Here is a 14,708-nt window from a genome sequence, read left to right on the forward strand (position 1 = left end):
CAGCCATGTTGTGATGACTTTTTGATACCCTTGAGAGTGAGGCACTTTTAGACTTAATGCCCCACTTTTAGTACCTTGAGAAATAAATATCGGTTTTAGGCTCAAGGTGAGGATGGCAGATTCATCCTTATCTAGATTTTTGATATGTCGTACCATACTAGCAGTATTTTTAGATTTGTTTCAGAAGCAGGTCTTCTGAAAGCTATTTAATTTTTATAAGGACATCTTTACTACATTTTTTAAAATTGAATTCCATTTTATTCTTTATTTATAACAAATGATATCGGTGTTAATTACATTAGATGTCAGGATGCCAGAAAACTCAATCGGTTAAGCAATCTCCATTGCTTTACTGTTCAGTTCTTACATAATTCAATGGAATTTTAATGATCTGAAAACCGGTTTACATCCAGGGGAAATTCAAAAACTATTGAAAAATTATAAAACCTTATTGCAATATACCTACAGCATACTAATGATACTGTTCCTTCAATGAGAAATTATAACCTAGGATCTCGCTCAGTCCCGCTTGCTGATGCATTAGGTAATGCCATCTACATCCATGCTAAAATAACTTAGGATTCTAATGTATTTAACACTTCAGAATTTCAATTATCTGGAGTTGAAGTACTTGTGAATAATAACTTAATATTTTTCATGTATACAATGAACCCTCTTGTAACTCTAATTTGCAAAACCAAGGTATAATTTGCTAAATCTAACCAAAGAACTCTCAGATTTGTCAGAGGATTTTCAATTAATCAGAGACTTCAAAGCCCGCAACCCCCTTTGTGACACTAATTGTGTTAGGGTTGATACAAATGGTTCCAAGTTTAAACAAATGGCAAATGATCACAACCTATGAGTAGTAAACGAGGAAGACCACTTATTATTCAAAAACTCATGGAACATATTCCTCATTAGATTTAACTCTTTGTTCCAGCAATAATGTAGATATGTTTCAATGAAGTGTGCTAGACGACCTTTTTAGCAGCAACCATTTTCCTATTTTAGTTACTATGTTCAGATGTACAGCAAGTCCTCCATTCAGCATTATTACACAAATAAAGCTGACTGGGATATACAAGTTAAGTACATCCGTTCACTTATTCATAAGATCATGAGGAATTAATAAATTCTTCACATCCTTCTTCAGACAAGTAGCTGACAAATTTATGCCTCTTATTGGAGCTAGACCAGTGAAACACTTTGTCCCTTGGTGGTTGGATACACAGACCAAACTAATAAAAGAAAAGCATGCAATTGGTAGAAAATTAGAAACATTAAATAAAGGATTTAATAATTTCAGTACTGATCCCCTTATGATTGGAAATACAATTAATAAACTGGTTGGTATAGCAATAAAAACTAGTGTAATAAAATCATACTTTAATAAGATATCTGCTAAGTTGAGAAAGGAAGCAATAAAAGGCAGGATAAAATCATTTTAGAAATATGTGTCCAGTGTATTGGAAAATACCCCGATGCAAAAGGTATGGAAGAATTTTAGGAAAATGAATGGTTCCTATAGCAGACCTGCAAGACATGCATTAATGCATGACAGATCACCAGTTCTTGATACACAGGCCTTCTCAAATATTATTGGACGAAATATTTAAAGCATAAGCAGCATTAATAATTTAGATAACCACTTTCAATCAATAAAAAGAAGTGAAGGAATGATACTGAATTTTGATATAATGGAAGATATTTATTATAATAAAAGCTTTACTGAAGAGGAGCTGGAATTTGCACTTTCAAATTGTAGTTCATTGGATTCTAGTAAAGATAATATAATTTTTATATGATAAAAAACTAGCTGCATTGTCAAAGGCAAAATTTCTTGCAATTTTATAATCATATGGGGATCAAACATCTATTTCCAAAAGCATGGAAACATGCAATAGTAATGAAAAAGTGGATAATGCAGCTAAATCTTAAAACAAATTACCAAAGCAAGCTTCTATAATAACCGTAAAAGATTATATAGGCCTCTTAAAGCATTACATACCTAGAAAATGGCAAGGTCAGTGGAATTATGGATGTGAAAATAATAAATTAAATGAAATAAAGTAATTTGTTTCTTTATGAGAATCATCATTGTAAAGAGAAAGGAAGACAGAAGTAATTTTAGGCAGATTGCGCATAGATCACAAAAAGTTTAGACATGGGTATTCGATGTGATGTGCACACTTCGTGAAGCAGTGCCAAGGTGCATTGAATGTAACTATTTTAAGCATAAAATATATTTGAATCATTTGTAAAGTTTTTAAAATAGAAAGAGACGTATGTTTTGATGAGAAATGTTTTATTAACCTTTTATCAAACTGAGAATGTCTTTTTAAGATTTTAACTTTTTTAACCCTTTGATGCTTATGCCCTTACAAAAGTCGGAGAGAGGCAGCACATATGGCTTTCGCTAAAAATGATGTTCGCAAAATAAAGTTGTTTTTTTTCTTTAAACTGGTACATCCAAACTATAACAAATTAAGGGTTCTGGCTTACTGCATTATTTTGGCAAAAGATTGAATGTACTAATGTAAAGAAAACACAACTGGAATGCTAAAAAAATAATAAAAAAGTTTCGACCGTGAAATTTTTGAAAAAAAGTTGTAAATAGCTTTTTAGAAATTCATAAAAAATAGAATATGTTTGAGGATTTTTTCTATTACGCAAATGTGAAGAAATTATTGATCTTTCACGTGGATGCAACTTTTTTCCAATAAATTTATTAGTAAGTGAGATATGGATGAATAAAACATTTGCTTTTTTTGAGCTAAAATTTTAGATTTTCCAACCTACTTAGGTGGACTTTTTCATTGTTACGACATAACAAATAAATATAAAAAGATTAAAGATAACCTCTTTAAGCCGATTAAATTTCCAATAACATGAATAGATAAAGAATATAAGTATTGTTGGAAAAATATTGAGCAATTACCGTTAAAAAAGGGAGTATGTTTTGCAATTTTGTTGTAAGCGTTTTTGCAATAACATTCTTTGTATAGAAGTGTTAATACTTTTATTTTGTTTTATATACCATGTAAAAGTGCAAAGAATGGGCTTTCTAATAATTTATGAGACATTTATATTGCAGTTATTCACATACGCACAAACCCGCCTATAAAGTCTTTTCTACGAGACCATAAATTCACATGTATTTCGGTGATAGTCAGAAATACAAATACGCTCACATAACTCCATTATGAATAGAACTAGAGAAAAAATGTGGTATAATGAAATCAATACGTGATATACATGAATAAATTAGTAAGGTGAAAGGTAGAGGAAATTTTTTTTTTGAATATTCACCTAATTGGTAAGTTTTTCCACATAAAATGGATTTTGAAGCAAAGCAAAAAATCTATTTTTGGGTGAGATGGCCATGTCGTCCTGATGGAAGCTTCCTATAGGCAGCTTTCTAAGGGATATTTGGCTACAGTGATACTCCCAGAGAATTGACCATAGGTCTCCAGAATTCTAACTCCTGGCGTGAGTATCCTTAAAAAATTTTCTTAAGGATATCGCATAATATCAGGGGACATATATCTGGATACGACACATGGTAATCTTCACCCCGAATAGAGTTTTCGCTCTGAGGTGGAAGAGTGGCAAAATTGAAGGGGAGCCATTATCAAGGTTACCCTTTTTCCCCTACTATTACATGGCCCAAAATGGCCGCTCATTCCTTGTAGCAATTAAGCATGGTGCTACAGATAAAGTAGTTTCGGGAGGGGATTGTTATATAATCCTTTTCTTTGAAAAAGAGTTTGGGTCCATCAGGAGGACATGGCCATCTCACCCAAAAATAGATTTTTCACTTTACTTTAAAAAGCGTTTTTTGGGCTCAAGCCATGTCGTCCTGATGGAAGTTTACCAGAGAATTACTAGAAAGTACTGTATCTGTGGGTTTTTATAAGTGTCTCAACCTTGGGTCAGCTTCTATATGGTCATCCAGACCACTGAAATATATGACGATACCGTTATACGTCATCACCACTAAGCATGGAATAATGTTAGGGCTTCCTGCCCCCTGCAGGGAGATGTCGTACTCGACAGTAGAAGCACAAGGTTTATATTCATATAGGAACAAATATAAATATCCTTCAGATCTTTTTGTTCATATATACAAGTACCTTAAGTATGAACTTTATTTAGGAAAATAAGTAAAAAAACTGCGGCTAAGTTTATTCAGCTACATTTGGGGCAAAATAAGATGCAAATACACTTTCTACATTTTATTGAATAGATAATCAAATATAACAGAAGGCGTATTAAAATTTGTAATAGAATTATACATTGAACATATAACAAATAAAAATATTTTCTACCTGAAAGGGAAGAAAAATAGTTGCCACTCAAAATCAGTTGAAAAATTATTAAGATAATTTTACTGTAAGTGTACACATTGCACTGGTGTCATTGGTATAATTCTGCACCTATAAAGAACAGTCCTAGTGTCACCAGGGTGACACTTAATAAAAAGGGTATTGCACTGGAAGGTGTCAACACCTTTTCACCCGAATTGAAAAGTCAATTCACTGTTCATCATAGCTCTAGACGACAGGTTTCACCACACTACCTGCCACCACCACAAAATGTTTCAATGCGTGCACTTGCTTCGCATAATGTTTATAGAAAATTCTGGAGAATTTCCAACCAGTGTATGAGCGAAGAAACTCAAAGTCCATATACTGGAAGAAGTTCAGTGAGGAAGAATTTTTTCTCGGATCATGAGCTGCGGGTGTACTATCAGGATCCGCTCAGCAAATTAAGTAGGTGAGCTTCGCCCTCAGTTGTTTTAGGGATAAGTCTGATCCTGAGGTTTCGCCTTTGAAGAGCTCTCCTCCCTTGAAGTCTGAAGTTCTTTGAAAATAGACCTTTAGACACTCTACTGGACTTAGAGAGACATCTTCCTTCAGAGGGCAGATTCTCCAGACCCCACCTTTTGGTGGGTAGCTCGTTTTTGGCGAAAAAGGTAGGATCAGGAAAGAGATTCAGTTCTCCCACTTCTGTGAACTGAATGTGGCCCTCATATCTTGATAGCCCCTGAGGCTATAGCGAACAGGAATATCACTTTTTGTGTTAGATTTTAGTGAACAATCTTCATTGTTCAAGGTTGAAGCATAGTGTAAGACTTTGTCCAGAGATCATGAAATGGGCTTCGGAGGGGCTGCTGGTTTAATTCTAGCTCATGCCTTCGGAATCTTGTTCAAGATTTCGTTCGCCAGGTCCACCTGGAAGGCGTATAGAAGAGGTCTAGTCAAAGCTGACTTACACGTAGTTATCGTGGTGACAGCCAAGCCTTGCTCTTGAAGGTGGATGAAGAAGGACAGGCAGAAATCTATTGAGATTTCTTTCGGCCTTTTTCTAAGACGATTCGTATTATCTTCTGGTTGACTTTGTCTTGTATTCTTCTAGGAAGTCTATACTGTTTTTTGAGATCCCAAATCTTTTCTTGACTGCTAAGGCGAGAATATCATGAGATGAAGGTTTTTGGTTCTCTGTGATGAAGCGAAGACAGTCGACTTCTGAACCAATTGGGATAGAGCTGGGTTCGGTAGAGGGACCAACCTCAGTTTCAGTTCCATCACCAGAGGGAACCAATTGCTCTTAGGCCACTTGGGGGCCACTACTGCTGCAGTTCCCTTGAAGGATCTCAGCTTGTTGAGGACTTTCAGCAGGAGATTCGTTGGAGGGAACAGGTAGATCCGGGTCAAACTCTTCCAATCGAGGGACATGGCGTTGTTGCTTCTGCCAGAGGGCTGTATGGGGCCACATATCGAGGTAGTTTCTTGTTGTCGTTCGTCGCGAAGAGGTCGATCTGCAGTTCTGGGACTTTTTCCAAGATGAAGGAGAATGAGTCTGCATCTAGGGACCAATCTGACTCTATCAGCTTTAGCCTGGATAGAGCATCCGCCATCACATTGCGGAACCCGTGTAGGTGAACTGCCGATAAGTGCCATTTCTTCTTTTTCGCTAAACGAAAGATGGCTAACATCACATGGTTGATGTGGGGCAGTCTCGAGCCTTGTCGGTTCAGACATCTCGCTATCACTTCGCTGTCCAAGACCAGCCTGATGTGGGCTGATCTCTGAGGAGATAGTTTCTTCAGCGTCAAGACACTTACCGTGGCCTCCAGAATATTGATGTGAAAGGTCTTGAACAGGGATGACCAGGTTCCTTGGGATTTCCTTTGGTGGGAGTGACCTCCCCATCCTTCCGTCGAGGCATCCATGCGGATAGTTACTGATGGGGGAGGTGGTTGTAAGGGAACGGTCCTTGTTAGGCTCTTCACCTTCATCCACGGCTTGAGAAATGATCGTAGAAACTTTGGTACCGGTCTCTGTAGATCTCTTCGAGCATTTGATGCGTATCTTCTCCAGACTCCTGACGCATTTTTCAGCACTGGGTCTGTTACTGCTGCAAACTGGAGAGAGCCCAGTACTCTTTCTGTTGGCGTCTTGAGATCCTGTCGGATTTCAGTAGTCTCTTGACAGAACCCGCGATCTCTCTCCTCTTCTTTGGTGGAATGGAGAGGCGGTGTGACTTCAAGTCCCAATGGATTCCCAGCCATTGAAACTCCTGAGCTGGAGAGAGGCGAGAATTTTTGTTGTTGATCTTGAATCCTAGATGTCCTAGATGTTCCAGGAACTGGATCACTTTCTTAGATGCTTGCAGACAAGCCGTCTTGGATGCTCCCCACACCAGCCAGTCCAGGTATGCTGCTACCTGAACGCCTTCTAGGCGTAGTTGTTGCACGACTGCGTCCACAAGTTTCGTGAAGATCCTTGGGGCTATGTTTAACCCGAAGGGCATGGCCCTAAAGACATACTTTGTCTTCTGTAACTTGAATCCTATGTAGGAGGAGAGGGGGCGGCTGACTGGGAGGTGCCAGTAAGCATCTGCCAGGTCTATTGAGACTGTGTACGCCCCTTTCGGTAACAGGGTCTTGATGTGTTGAAGGGTTAACATCCTAAACTTGTTGTTCTCGATGAATTTGTTGAGTGGCGACAAGTCCAGAATGACTCTGAGTTTGTCCTAGTCCTTCTTGGGAACACAGAACAGCCTTCCCTGGAATCTGATGGACTTTGCTTTCCTTATAACCTTCTTGTTCAAGAGTTCTAAGGTATATTCTTCCAATAAGGGGGAGGAGTGTTGGAAGAACTGAGGAAATGAAGGTGGAGATCTGTTCCATTTCCATCCTAGTCCATTTTTTATTAGTCTGTGGGCCCCGGGATCGAAGGTCCAACGATCCTGAAAGTGTTGGAGTCTCCCTCCTACCTGTAGCATCTCATTGCTTAGGTGGTCCGGAGGGCTTGCCACCCTGACCGCATCCTCCCCTGCCACGTGAGAGGTGTCTTGAGGACCCCCGTCGAGATACTCTTCCTTTCGGACGAAAGGTAGTAGTGTGCCTTTCATACCCTGGGTTGAAAAGCTGTTGACTGGGTAACCAGCAGTTGAGGCACCATTTGGAGGGTGGTCTGTAGCTGAACGACCACTTCGGGCATCGCGGTCATGGTGACCGTGGGATGTTGTTGAGTAGGCCGAGAAGGTAGTCTTGGCTTTTTTGTCTTCCTCGTGGGTTGGGGACCAGCATCCGGGGAAGACTTCCTCTTCCACTTTTGAAGAAGGTTCCTATTCTCCGTGGTGGCTTTCTCTACTACCTCTTGGACCACTTCTCTTGGGAAGAGGTCCTTACCCCAGATACTGGAAGAAATCAGCTTCCTGGGTTCGTGTTTCACCGTTGCAGCAGCAGAGACGAACTCCCTACAGGGTTTCCTGGCCTTCACGAAGGCGTACAGGTCCTTTACGAGGGTGGCCATGTGCATCTTTGCCAGGACCATGAGCATATCTGGGGTGCTGTTGTGGCCTGCACACATCTCTATGCAGTTCTGGAGGAAAGAGAAGCAGCTAGCCTCTCTTTTGTCTCTTGCTCCCTTTGCAAGAGAAAGTCCGATAGCTTCGGTAGGTTCTTGTTGAACTGCTGTCCCGCGATGTCTGTGTCAAGCTTTCCTACTGAGAAGGTTAGGTGGACCTCCTTCCATTCCTTCTCATCTGTGGGTAAGGCCAGAGACAAAGGCCTACACTCCTCTAGTGTAGGGCATGGTTTGCCTGCCTCAACCGCCTTGAGGACACTCTGAAAAGCCTTTGACCTGAAGAGGAAGGCTCTCGAAGGAGCAAGAAAAGTAGGGTGTTTCTTGCTCAGTTTTCCATTAGGGCGGTAATGTGGGCCAAAACTGCATGACCTATCGCGTCTAATAGAGGGGTAGGAGCCGGAGACGTAGACGGTGTCGGCTCTGCTGCCGGCACAGGCAGAAGGGGCTTCTCCGCCTCTGTAGAGTCGTAGTCTTCATCTCCTCCGGGTGGTAGAGTAGACTCTTATTCAGGATCGTCTCGAAGAAGATCCTTCTCTGTGTCCGTGGACACTTCAGACATCCTTTCCTCGTGGTGGATGTTCATGCCTTGCATGGCTTCACTGACGTCAGCCTCGACTGCGATCTGGACGCAGGGAGGCCCGGGTCGTGCCTGGGGTACGACGGCATCAGCTGTTGCCTTCGGGAACAGCAAGCTTCGCATCCTATCGTTGAGGAGGTACGGTCCAGGAGAGTTCTTTTGGAACCCTCATACCCATTTCCGAAGCTTCTTGCGTGCTGCATCCCTCGACTCCGTCAACTTTGGGTCACCAAAACCCTCGGTCACGAAGGCCGAGCAGACGTTACAGTCCTTGGGGTCCCAATACCTCAAGGTTTCGGTTGTCACTAAGTAGGCGGCATAAGACCTGCACATAGTGTGATCACAAAAGTTCCTTATTTTGTTGTTACAGAAGATAACCTCACACTTCACTTTCTGGTCCTCCTGTAAAGAAAGGAAATTGAAATGAGTATGCGGTAATTTATCACACTTGATAATTAATAAAAGTCATGCATAAATTTTTGGTATTATCTTAACCATTATAGCTTAGGATAGTAAGCTAGAAAGGAAATAGGAAAGACACATACTTGTGCTTCCTGTCCAGCCAATTGCTGTGAACTCCCCCAATATTAATATTAGAATTTCCTTATTAAAGGAAAACGAGAGGAAAAGGGTTCTAACTCCTAGAGTTAGAATTAGTATAATATATGATTGGTCTCAACAGTGGACTGTGAAAGGATACACAGGGTATGTTGGAAAATATAAACTACTATAGTTTTCTGCCTGCAGTAAGTACTATACTGCAGAAATACTGGCTACTGTATAAGCATATGCTGTAGTTCAGCTGGCATGTTGCCGGCTAGGCTAGTACCTGGCGGCACTGGTCCAGCCGGCATGCTGCCGGCTAGGTTAGTACCTGACGGCACTAGCCGACAGAGAGAGAGAAAGCATGGAGAGAACGACTACCTTATTATTATAGTTTAGTACTATAAATAAGGGTGTAGGTACTACTATCCATACTGCCTTCCTCCAGAATGAGGGTTCAAATGGAAGGGGGGAATGAATCATTCTAGCTTCCACCCAGCCATTAAGATCTGTTGCCGGCCACTGCCGGTTCCAGAGATGTGGATGGCAGTCCAAGGGAGGACTGAAGAACACTCAAAGACATTAGGGTCTCCCACCGGCACAACCTTTCCCGGAGCCTTGCATCCGTAGGGGGAAGGTCAGAGTGGCTATCAAGCCGCCTATGTAGGAACCCGGCTGGCGCCGCAGCCCACCCGGCAAGTGGGGAGATTGTAGGACACGGGCCAAAGACAGGCGAGGCCTAGGCTATCGCTAAAGGACAGAGAGGGGCAGGGAAAGGGTCTTGTGTGTTGTGTCGGGAGAAGGCGGCAGGATTGCCCTCTATTTCCAATCACAATCAGAAACATCGTTTCAATATCGGCGCCGTCCTGGCCGGCAGAAGAATATCGATTCTTCAGCCCAGAACCTTGCCGAAACAAGACATGTCTTCTAGACCGCAAGGAAGAAGGTCTCGGCATTGTACTACCACTTTGGATACGGGCTAGGGAAGCTAGGCTTCCTACACCTGCAACTGTAAGCCGGCAGGGGAATGACTACTCTCCCGGCAGCTTAGTTGTCGGCATAAAGACGGAATACTCTGAGTTACTGTCGTAAAACCAAGCTGGGATGCTCGCCGGCAAGGAGGGAAGACGGAAAACACTAGCCTAGGCAAGCCTGAGTATACTGTACTACTCTATGGCAAGACCAAGATAGGGTTTTCAGAGGGAAGGAAGGGTTTACCCTTAAGTGTCTGAAAGAAAAGAGTATCGAATTATATAATTAATTGTAGGAGATGTACTATCTGCTGTTGAATTGATAAATCGATACGCAAGGGTAAACAAGGCTAATGTTCGAAAGTATACTAAAACGCGTAGGCTAAGTTAGCCTAGCGCAGGGCGAGATCTCGGCTACCTATATCACCGAGACTAATGTATACGAACGTTACATTAAGGAAGAGGAAATATACGTGCATGATCTTATCTTCACTAGTATAATTTTTCCTAAATAGCTATAATTCATTAAAGCTAAATACCGGGAACGTCGTTCTATTGACTAAATAAGGCATGTATGGCGAACGACAGCGTCCAAAATGGCGCCTCCAGTAACCGGCTACGCTCCGAAAAACACATCTAATTTATGCTAACTTGACTGTGAGAAGGGAGCTAAAAATTATACACAGTAAAGATTAAATACTCCTCTTTCCAGAGGCAGAAGATGCTGGAGAATGCATGATAAATTCCTCGAAATAGCGATCTAGAATACTAGAGCAAGCAGGGAGTACACCGTGCGAAAAGCGCTACAGAACAAGGAATGAACAGCCATTTTGGGCCCTGTAATAGTAGGGGAAAAAGGGTAACCTTGATAACGGCTCCCCTTCAATTTCGCCACTCTTCCACCTCAGAGCGAAAACTCTATTTGGGGTGAAGATTACCATGTGTCGTATCAAGATGTGCGTCCCCTGATATTATGCGATATCCCTAAGAAAAGTTTTTAAGGATACTTGCGCCAGGAGTTAGAATTCTGGAGACCTATGGTCAATTCTCTGGGAGTATCACCGTAGCCAAATATCCCTTAGAAAGCTGCCAATAGGAAGCTTCCATCAGGACGACATGGCTTGAGCCCCCCAAAAATATTACATTCAACTTTACTCCACGTTAAAGTACAAGGAATGGTCTTTGAGAAGATGTATAACACGTGTATAATGCAGTTTGAGCCATGTCGTCCTGATGGAAGTTCCCTTCGGCTGCTTCCTACTGTATAATATTTCTGTGAGTGATATTACAAGAGAATTACCCTCAGGTATCACAGGGTTCCAACCCTCGGAATGACTATCTGTAGATATCGTGTATAATCAGGGACGTATCCTAAGGTAACCATAGATATCTGCACCCCCAATATACTTTACCCAGTCTAATCTCTGGCGCTCCATTCCTTTGTTTGCAGCTTCACGCTACTGTTCTATTTTTTGTTGTGCGCTCTTTATCAGCTTATTTTGAAGTTTTTCTTCGTATGATGGTTTCCTCTTCTTCGTCTAAGTTGAGTACCTACCTCTCTTTGCAGTTTGGTTTAACTGTAAATGTTTTGGTTCCCTACGGGGAAAATTATTCGGCTTTTACGATTGAGGAAGTCTGAGCGCTTTGAGTTCAGCTAGCTTGGGCGTCGGGTTTCGTACCCGATCGTCCTTATTTTCGTGTTCACGTGTTTTATTGTGTAGGTTTCACGTTATCTAGTTGTTTTTTAGCACTGCGATGCTTTAGTCTCTATTTTAAGTTTGCATTTACATTGCATTTTTGTATTTTATGTATTTTGTGGTTGTGTGTTCAGTTTCGGTTAGCCTAGCCTAGAGATGGTAACTTTTCAATTGAAGACGAACTCGCCAATGTCAATTTGGTCTATAGTCCCAGACTCGTTGATGGTTTTTCTCTTCAGCGATGTTTTCCTCAGCTATACTAGTTTTCTGAGTTTTTGTTTTTTGGTCCACTTGTTGGCGATTTCTCAGTATTTTGACCGTTTATGCTCTTGACAATCATGTTACAATCATTCAAGACTTTCAGGGCTAGGTATGGGCAGTTTTTTGCAGCTCCCCTTTGTGAAAGGTGAGCTCATTTATTTGATTAAAAGTTGGTTTGCGGACTTTATGTACTGCTATCTCTTTTAACCTTTGGGATTTCTCTTTTGACTTGTTGCATTCAGGCGTAGCCTATCCTTCGACGGTGTATCATAGGTCCGCCATGCTACATTCGTTCGAGATTTCTCATGCTGGGTTCTGGTAGTTCTTTCGAGTTCCCCTTTGCGAAGGGTGAGCTCAAAATGTCGGTGCGCTGACTCTAGTGTTCTGCCGTTTCCTAGCCTCTGGGATTTTTAGATCAAAAAGCATTTTTAGTACGTTATTTATTTTTAGTTATTGGACATACTACCCCATGTCGTTACCTCTCCCTGTGGTTGGTCTTCCCGATACTGACATCGACCATAGATTTATGTTTTTGATGCTGTGTTTTTGCAATTGTTGTTTGAGAGAGCTAGTCCCTTCGGGGTTCTGGCCCTCCAGAGCCGTCAGCATACCTCTCTATAAGGAGTGAGTTGTTAGACTGACGGCAGTGCCGGTACTTACGGCCTTGTTGTCTCTTATAGCATTCCCAATCTTAGGCATGTAATAGTGATACGGCGCTATTTACGGCGGTGTCGCCTCTAAAGTCACAGCATCCTTATACGGCACTACGTTTCTGCGGAAATTATTGCCGTTTGACTATGCTGCCATACCTACCGACATTGTCGTTACTGGCGGCAGGTCTTGCCCCCTACATATGTCAATGTTTATTCTGCCTGTGTCTTAGGGAGAGCTCTGGGTCGATGAAAATGCCATTACCTAAGTGTGCCGTTACTACCGGCAACATTTGTACCTTTAAGGCACATGTCCTTCCTTCCTTTTGAGATCGCCTTTTATACTATAAGGTGGGTTCTTTACTATCTGTCGATGAGTACAATTACAGGTTAACATAAAGACCTTATTTCTACTACTCGTGAGGCTTCTTTAAGTATGCCGGCCATGGAGGTCTCTTTTACGAAAGGTCTTCCGTGTCTCGACTTAGAAATAACCACTACATTTGGTTATGTGTTTCTATCAATTTATCCAATTCCCTTTGAGAGTGTGGATTGGATTTTTGATCGGTAACTTTACAAGATTGATCCCTTATTGGGTTCTTTCTTGTAAGATTATTGATTGAAATTTTAGTCTTTTGTTACTACAGACATTAGCTCAGTTATCGATCCGTAGATATTGTATCCTATGACGGCTTTGTTGCCGTCTGACTAGCTTTTTCTCTGCGAAGATATAAAAGCTATGGCTATTTTATGAGCATTTTCCTCCCCCACAAACATGATATATTGATGTTAAGCGTAGCAATTACTTGTCAAAGGCTATTTTTTCGAATCTAACGCCATTAACAGGGGTTTAGATATTTTTTCCTTTATCTCATACTTTCTCACCAATTGCAATTACACACAATTTGGGGAGTACTATTCCCTTTTGTTGTCATCATAGAATGTTACTAATCCATTCTTTTCAACCTTTGGTGACTCATAGAGACAATTGTACTCAGTCTTTCTTTTTCTCCGTACAGGCGGGGTCTTCGAAGGAGATGCACTGCAAAGTGCAGATTTGTGCCAGGACTGTGAGGCATCCCTGCGGTCATGACACCTGCAAGACCCATGCCAAGTGTCGGAGGATGAAGGGTCCAGTCTCTTACTGGGATCTCAGGACTACAGTGTGTGCAAAGACTTGCACCACTCGGGGTGGATATCGAAGGATATATCCGACCACGACTGGATGTTCTTTCATAGATCCCTTCGTACCTGGGTCAGGAGATTTAAGAAGAATGCTGACCCGAAGGCTCCTTACCTTCCATCTATGGAGTGGAAGGATATCCTCTTCCCTAAGGCGGCACCGGATTCGGTCTTGGGCTATTTCCAGCCTAAGCCTTTACCAACCGTCTAGTTGTATGTGGACGAGGCTCTAGTTGCTATGAGCCTCAACCTCGAAAACATGTCTACGGTTTCCTCTCTATCTCCAGGTAGAGAATCAGCTTTTTTGTCAACCGTGGAATTAGATGATGAACCTCTCCCTCCGGTGGATGATTGTTATCTGCCCGAGTTGGATGATGATAGTGTGGCGTCTGTAATGGACTTGGTTGTTTCCGCCGTTTCAACAACCACTACCACTGTGGATTCTCTGTCTACGGTTACAACTACATCTTCCATGTCGGGTGCAACGCCTGCTACTGTTCCTCCTCCGCCTTCCATTTAGCCTGTGGAACCAAAACCCCCTAAATTCCCAAGTAATTTGGATGACTCTTCCCTCTTAGCTAACATGAAGGCTTTCATGGAAGGGACTCAACAATATCAAAAAATGATGTTCAAAGCCTTGCATGAGGAGATTCAGGCTTTGAAGTCTCAGGAGGACCTGGGTAAGGCTAAAGTCTTGCCTTCTCAGCTACCTTTCTGTATGCAACAGAATCCTTGGAGGTATGCGGGTCATGCGGTACTTTCTGAGGGTATCCTCCACATTGGGGAATGGTTAGGCTTCAGGCCGATAGCCGCTCTGGAATTTTATCCAGATATCGAGGCCTATAGCTTATTTATGTCTGTTGCTGCTTCGAGGATCTTTCTCTTATAGTATTCACTTTTTTTCTTCTTAGTAGGTAGTTATATTGACACGCAGCACTTATGTTTTC

At 41.8% G+C, this 14,708-nt stretch overlaps 1 protein-coding gene across 10 annotated transcripts in view; it reads left to right on the forward strand.

The window, feature by feature from the left end:
• The window catches only part of Tango10 (transport and golgi organization 10), a 1,007,732-nt gene that overhangs the window by 934,238 nt on the left and 58,786 nt on the right, over positions 1-14,708 (forward strand). The gene's annotated exons all lie outside the window — the stretch shown is intronic.

This window comes from Palaemon carinicauda, chromosome 5 (assembly GCF_036898095.1).
Source record: "Palaemon carinicauda isolate YSFRI2023 chromosome 5, ASM3689809v2, whole genome shotgun sequence".
NCBI classification, from domain to species: Eukaryota; Metazoa; Arthropoda; class Malacostraca; order Decapoda; family Palaemonidae; genus Palaemon; species Palaemon carinicauda.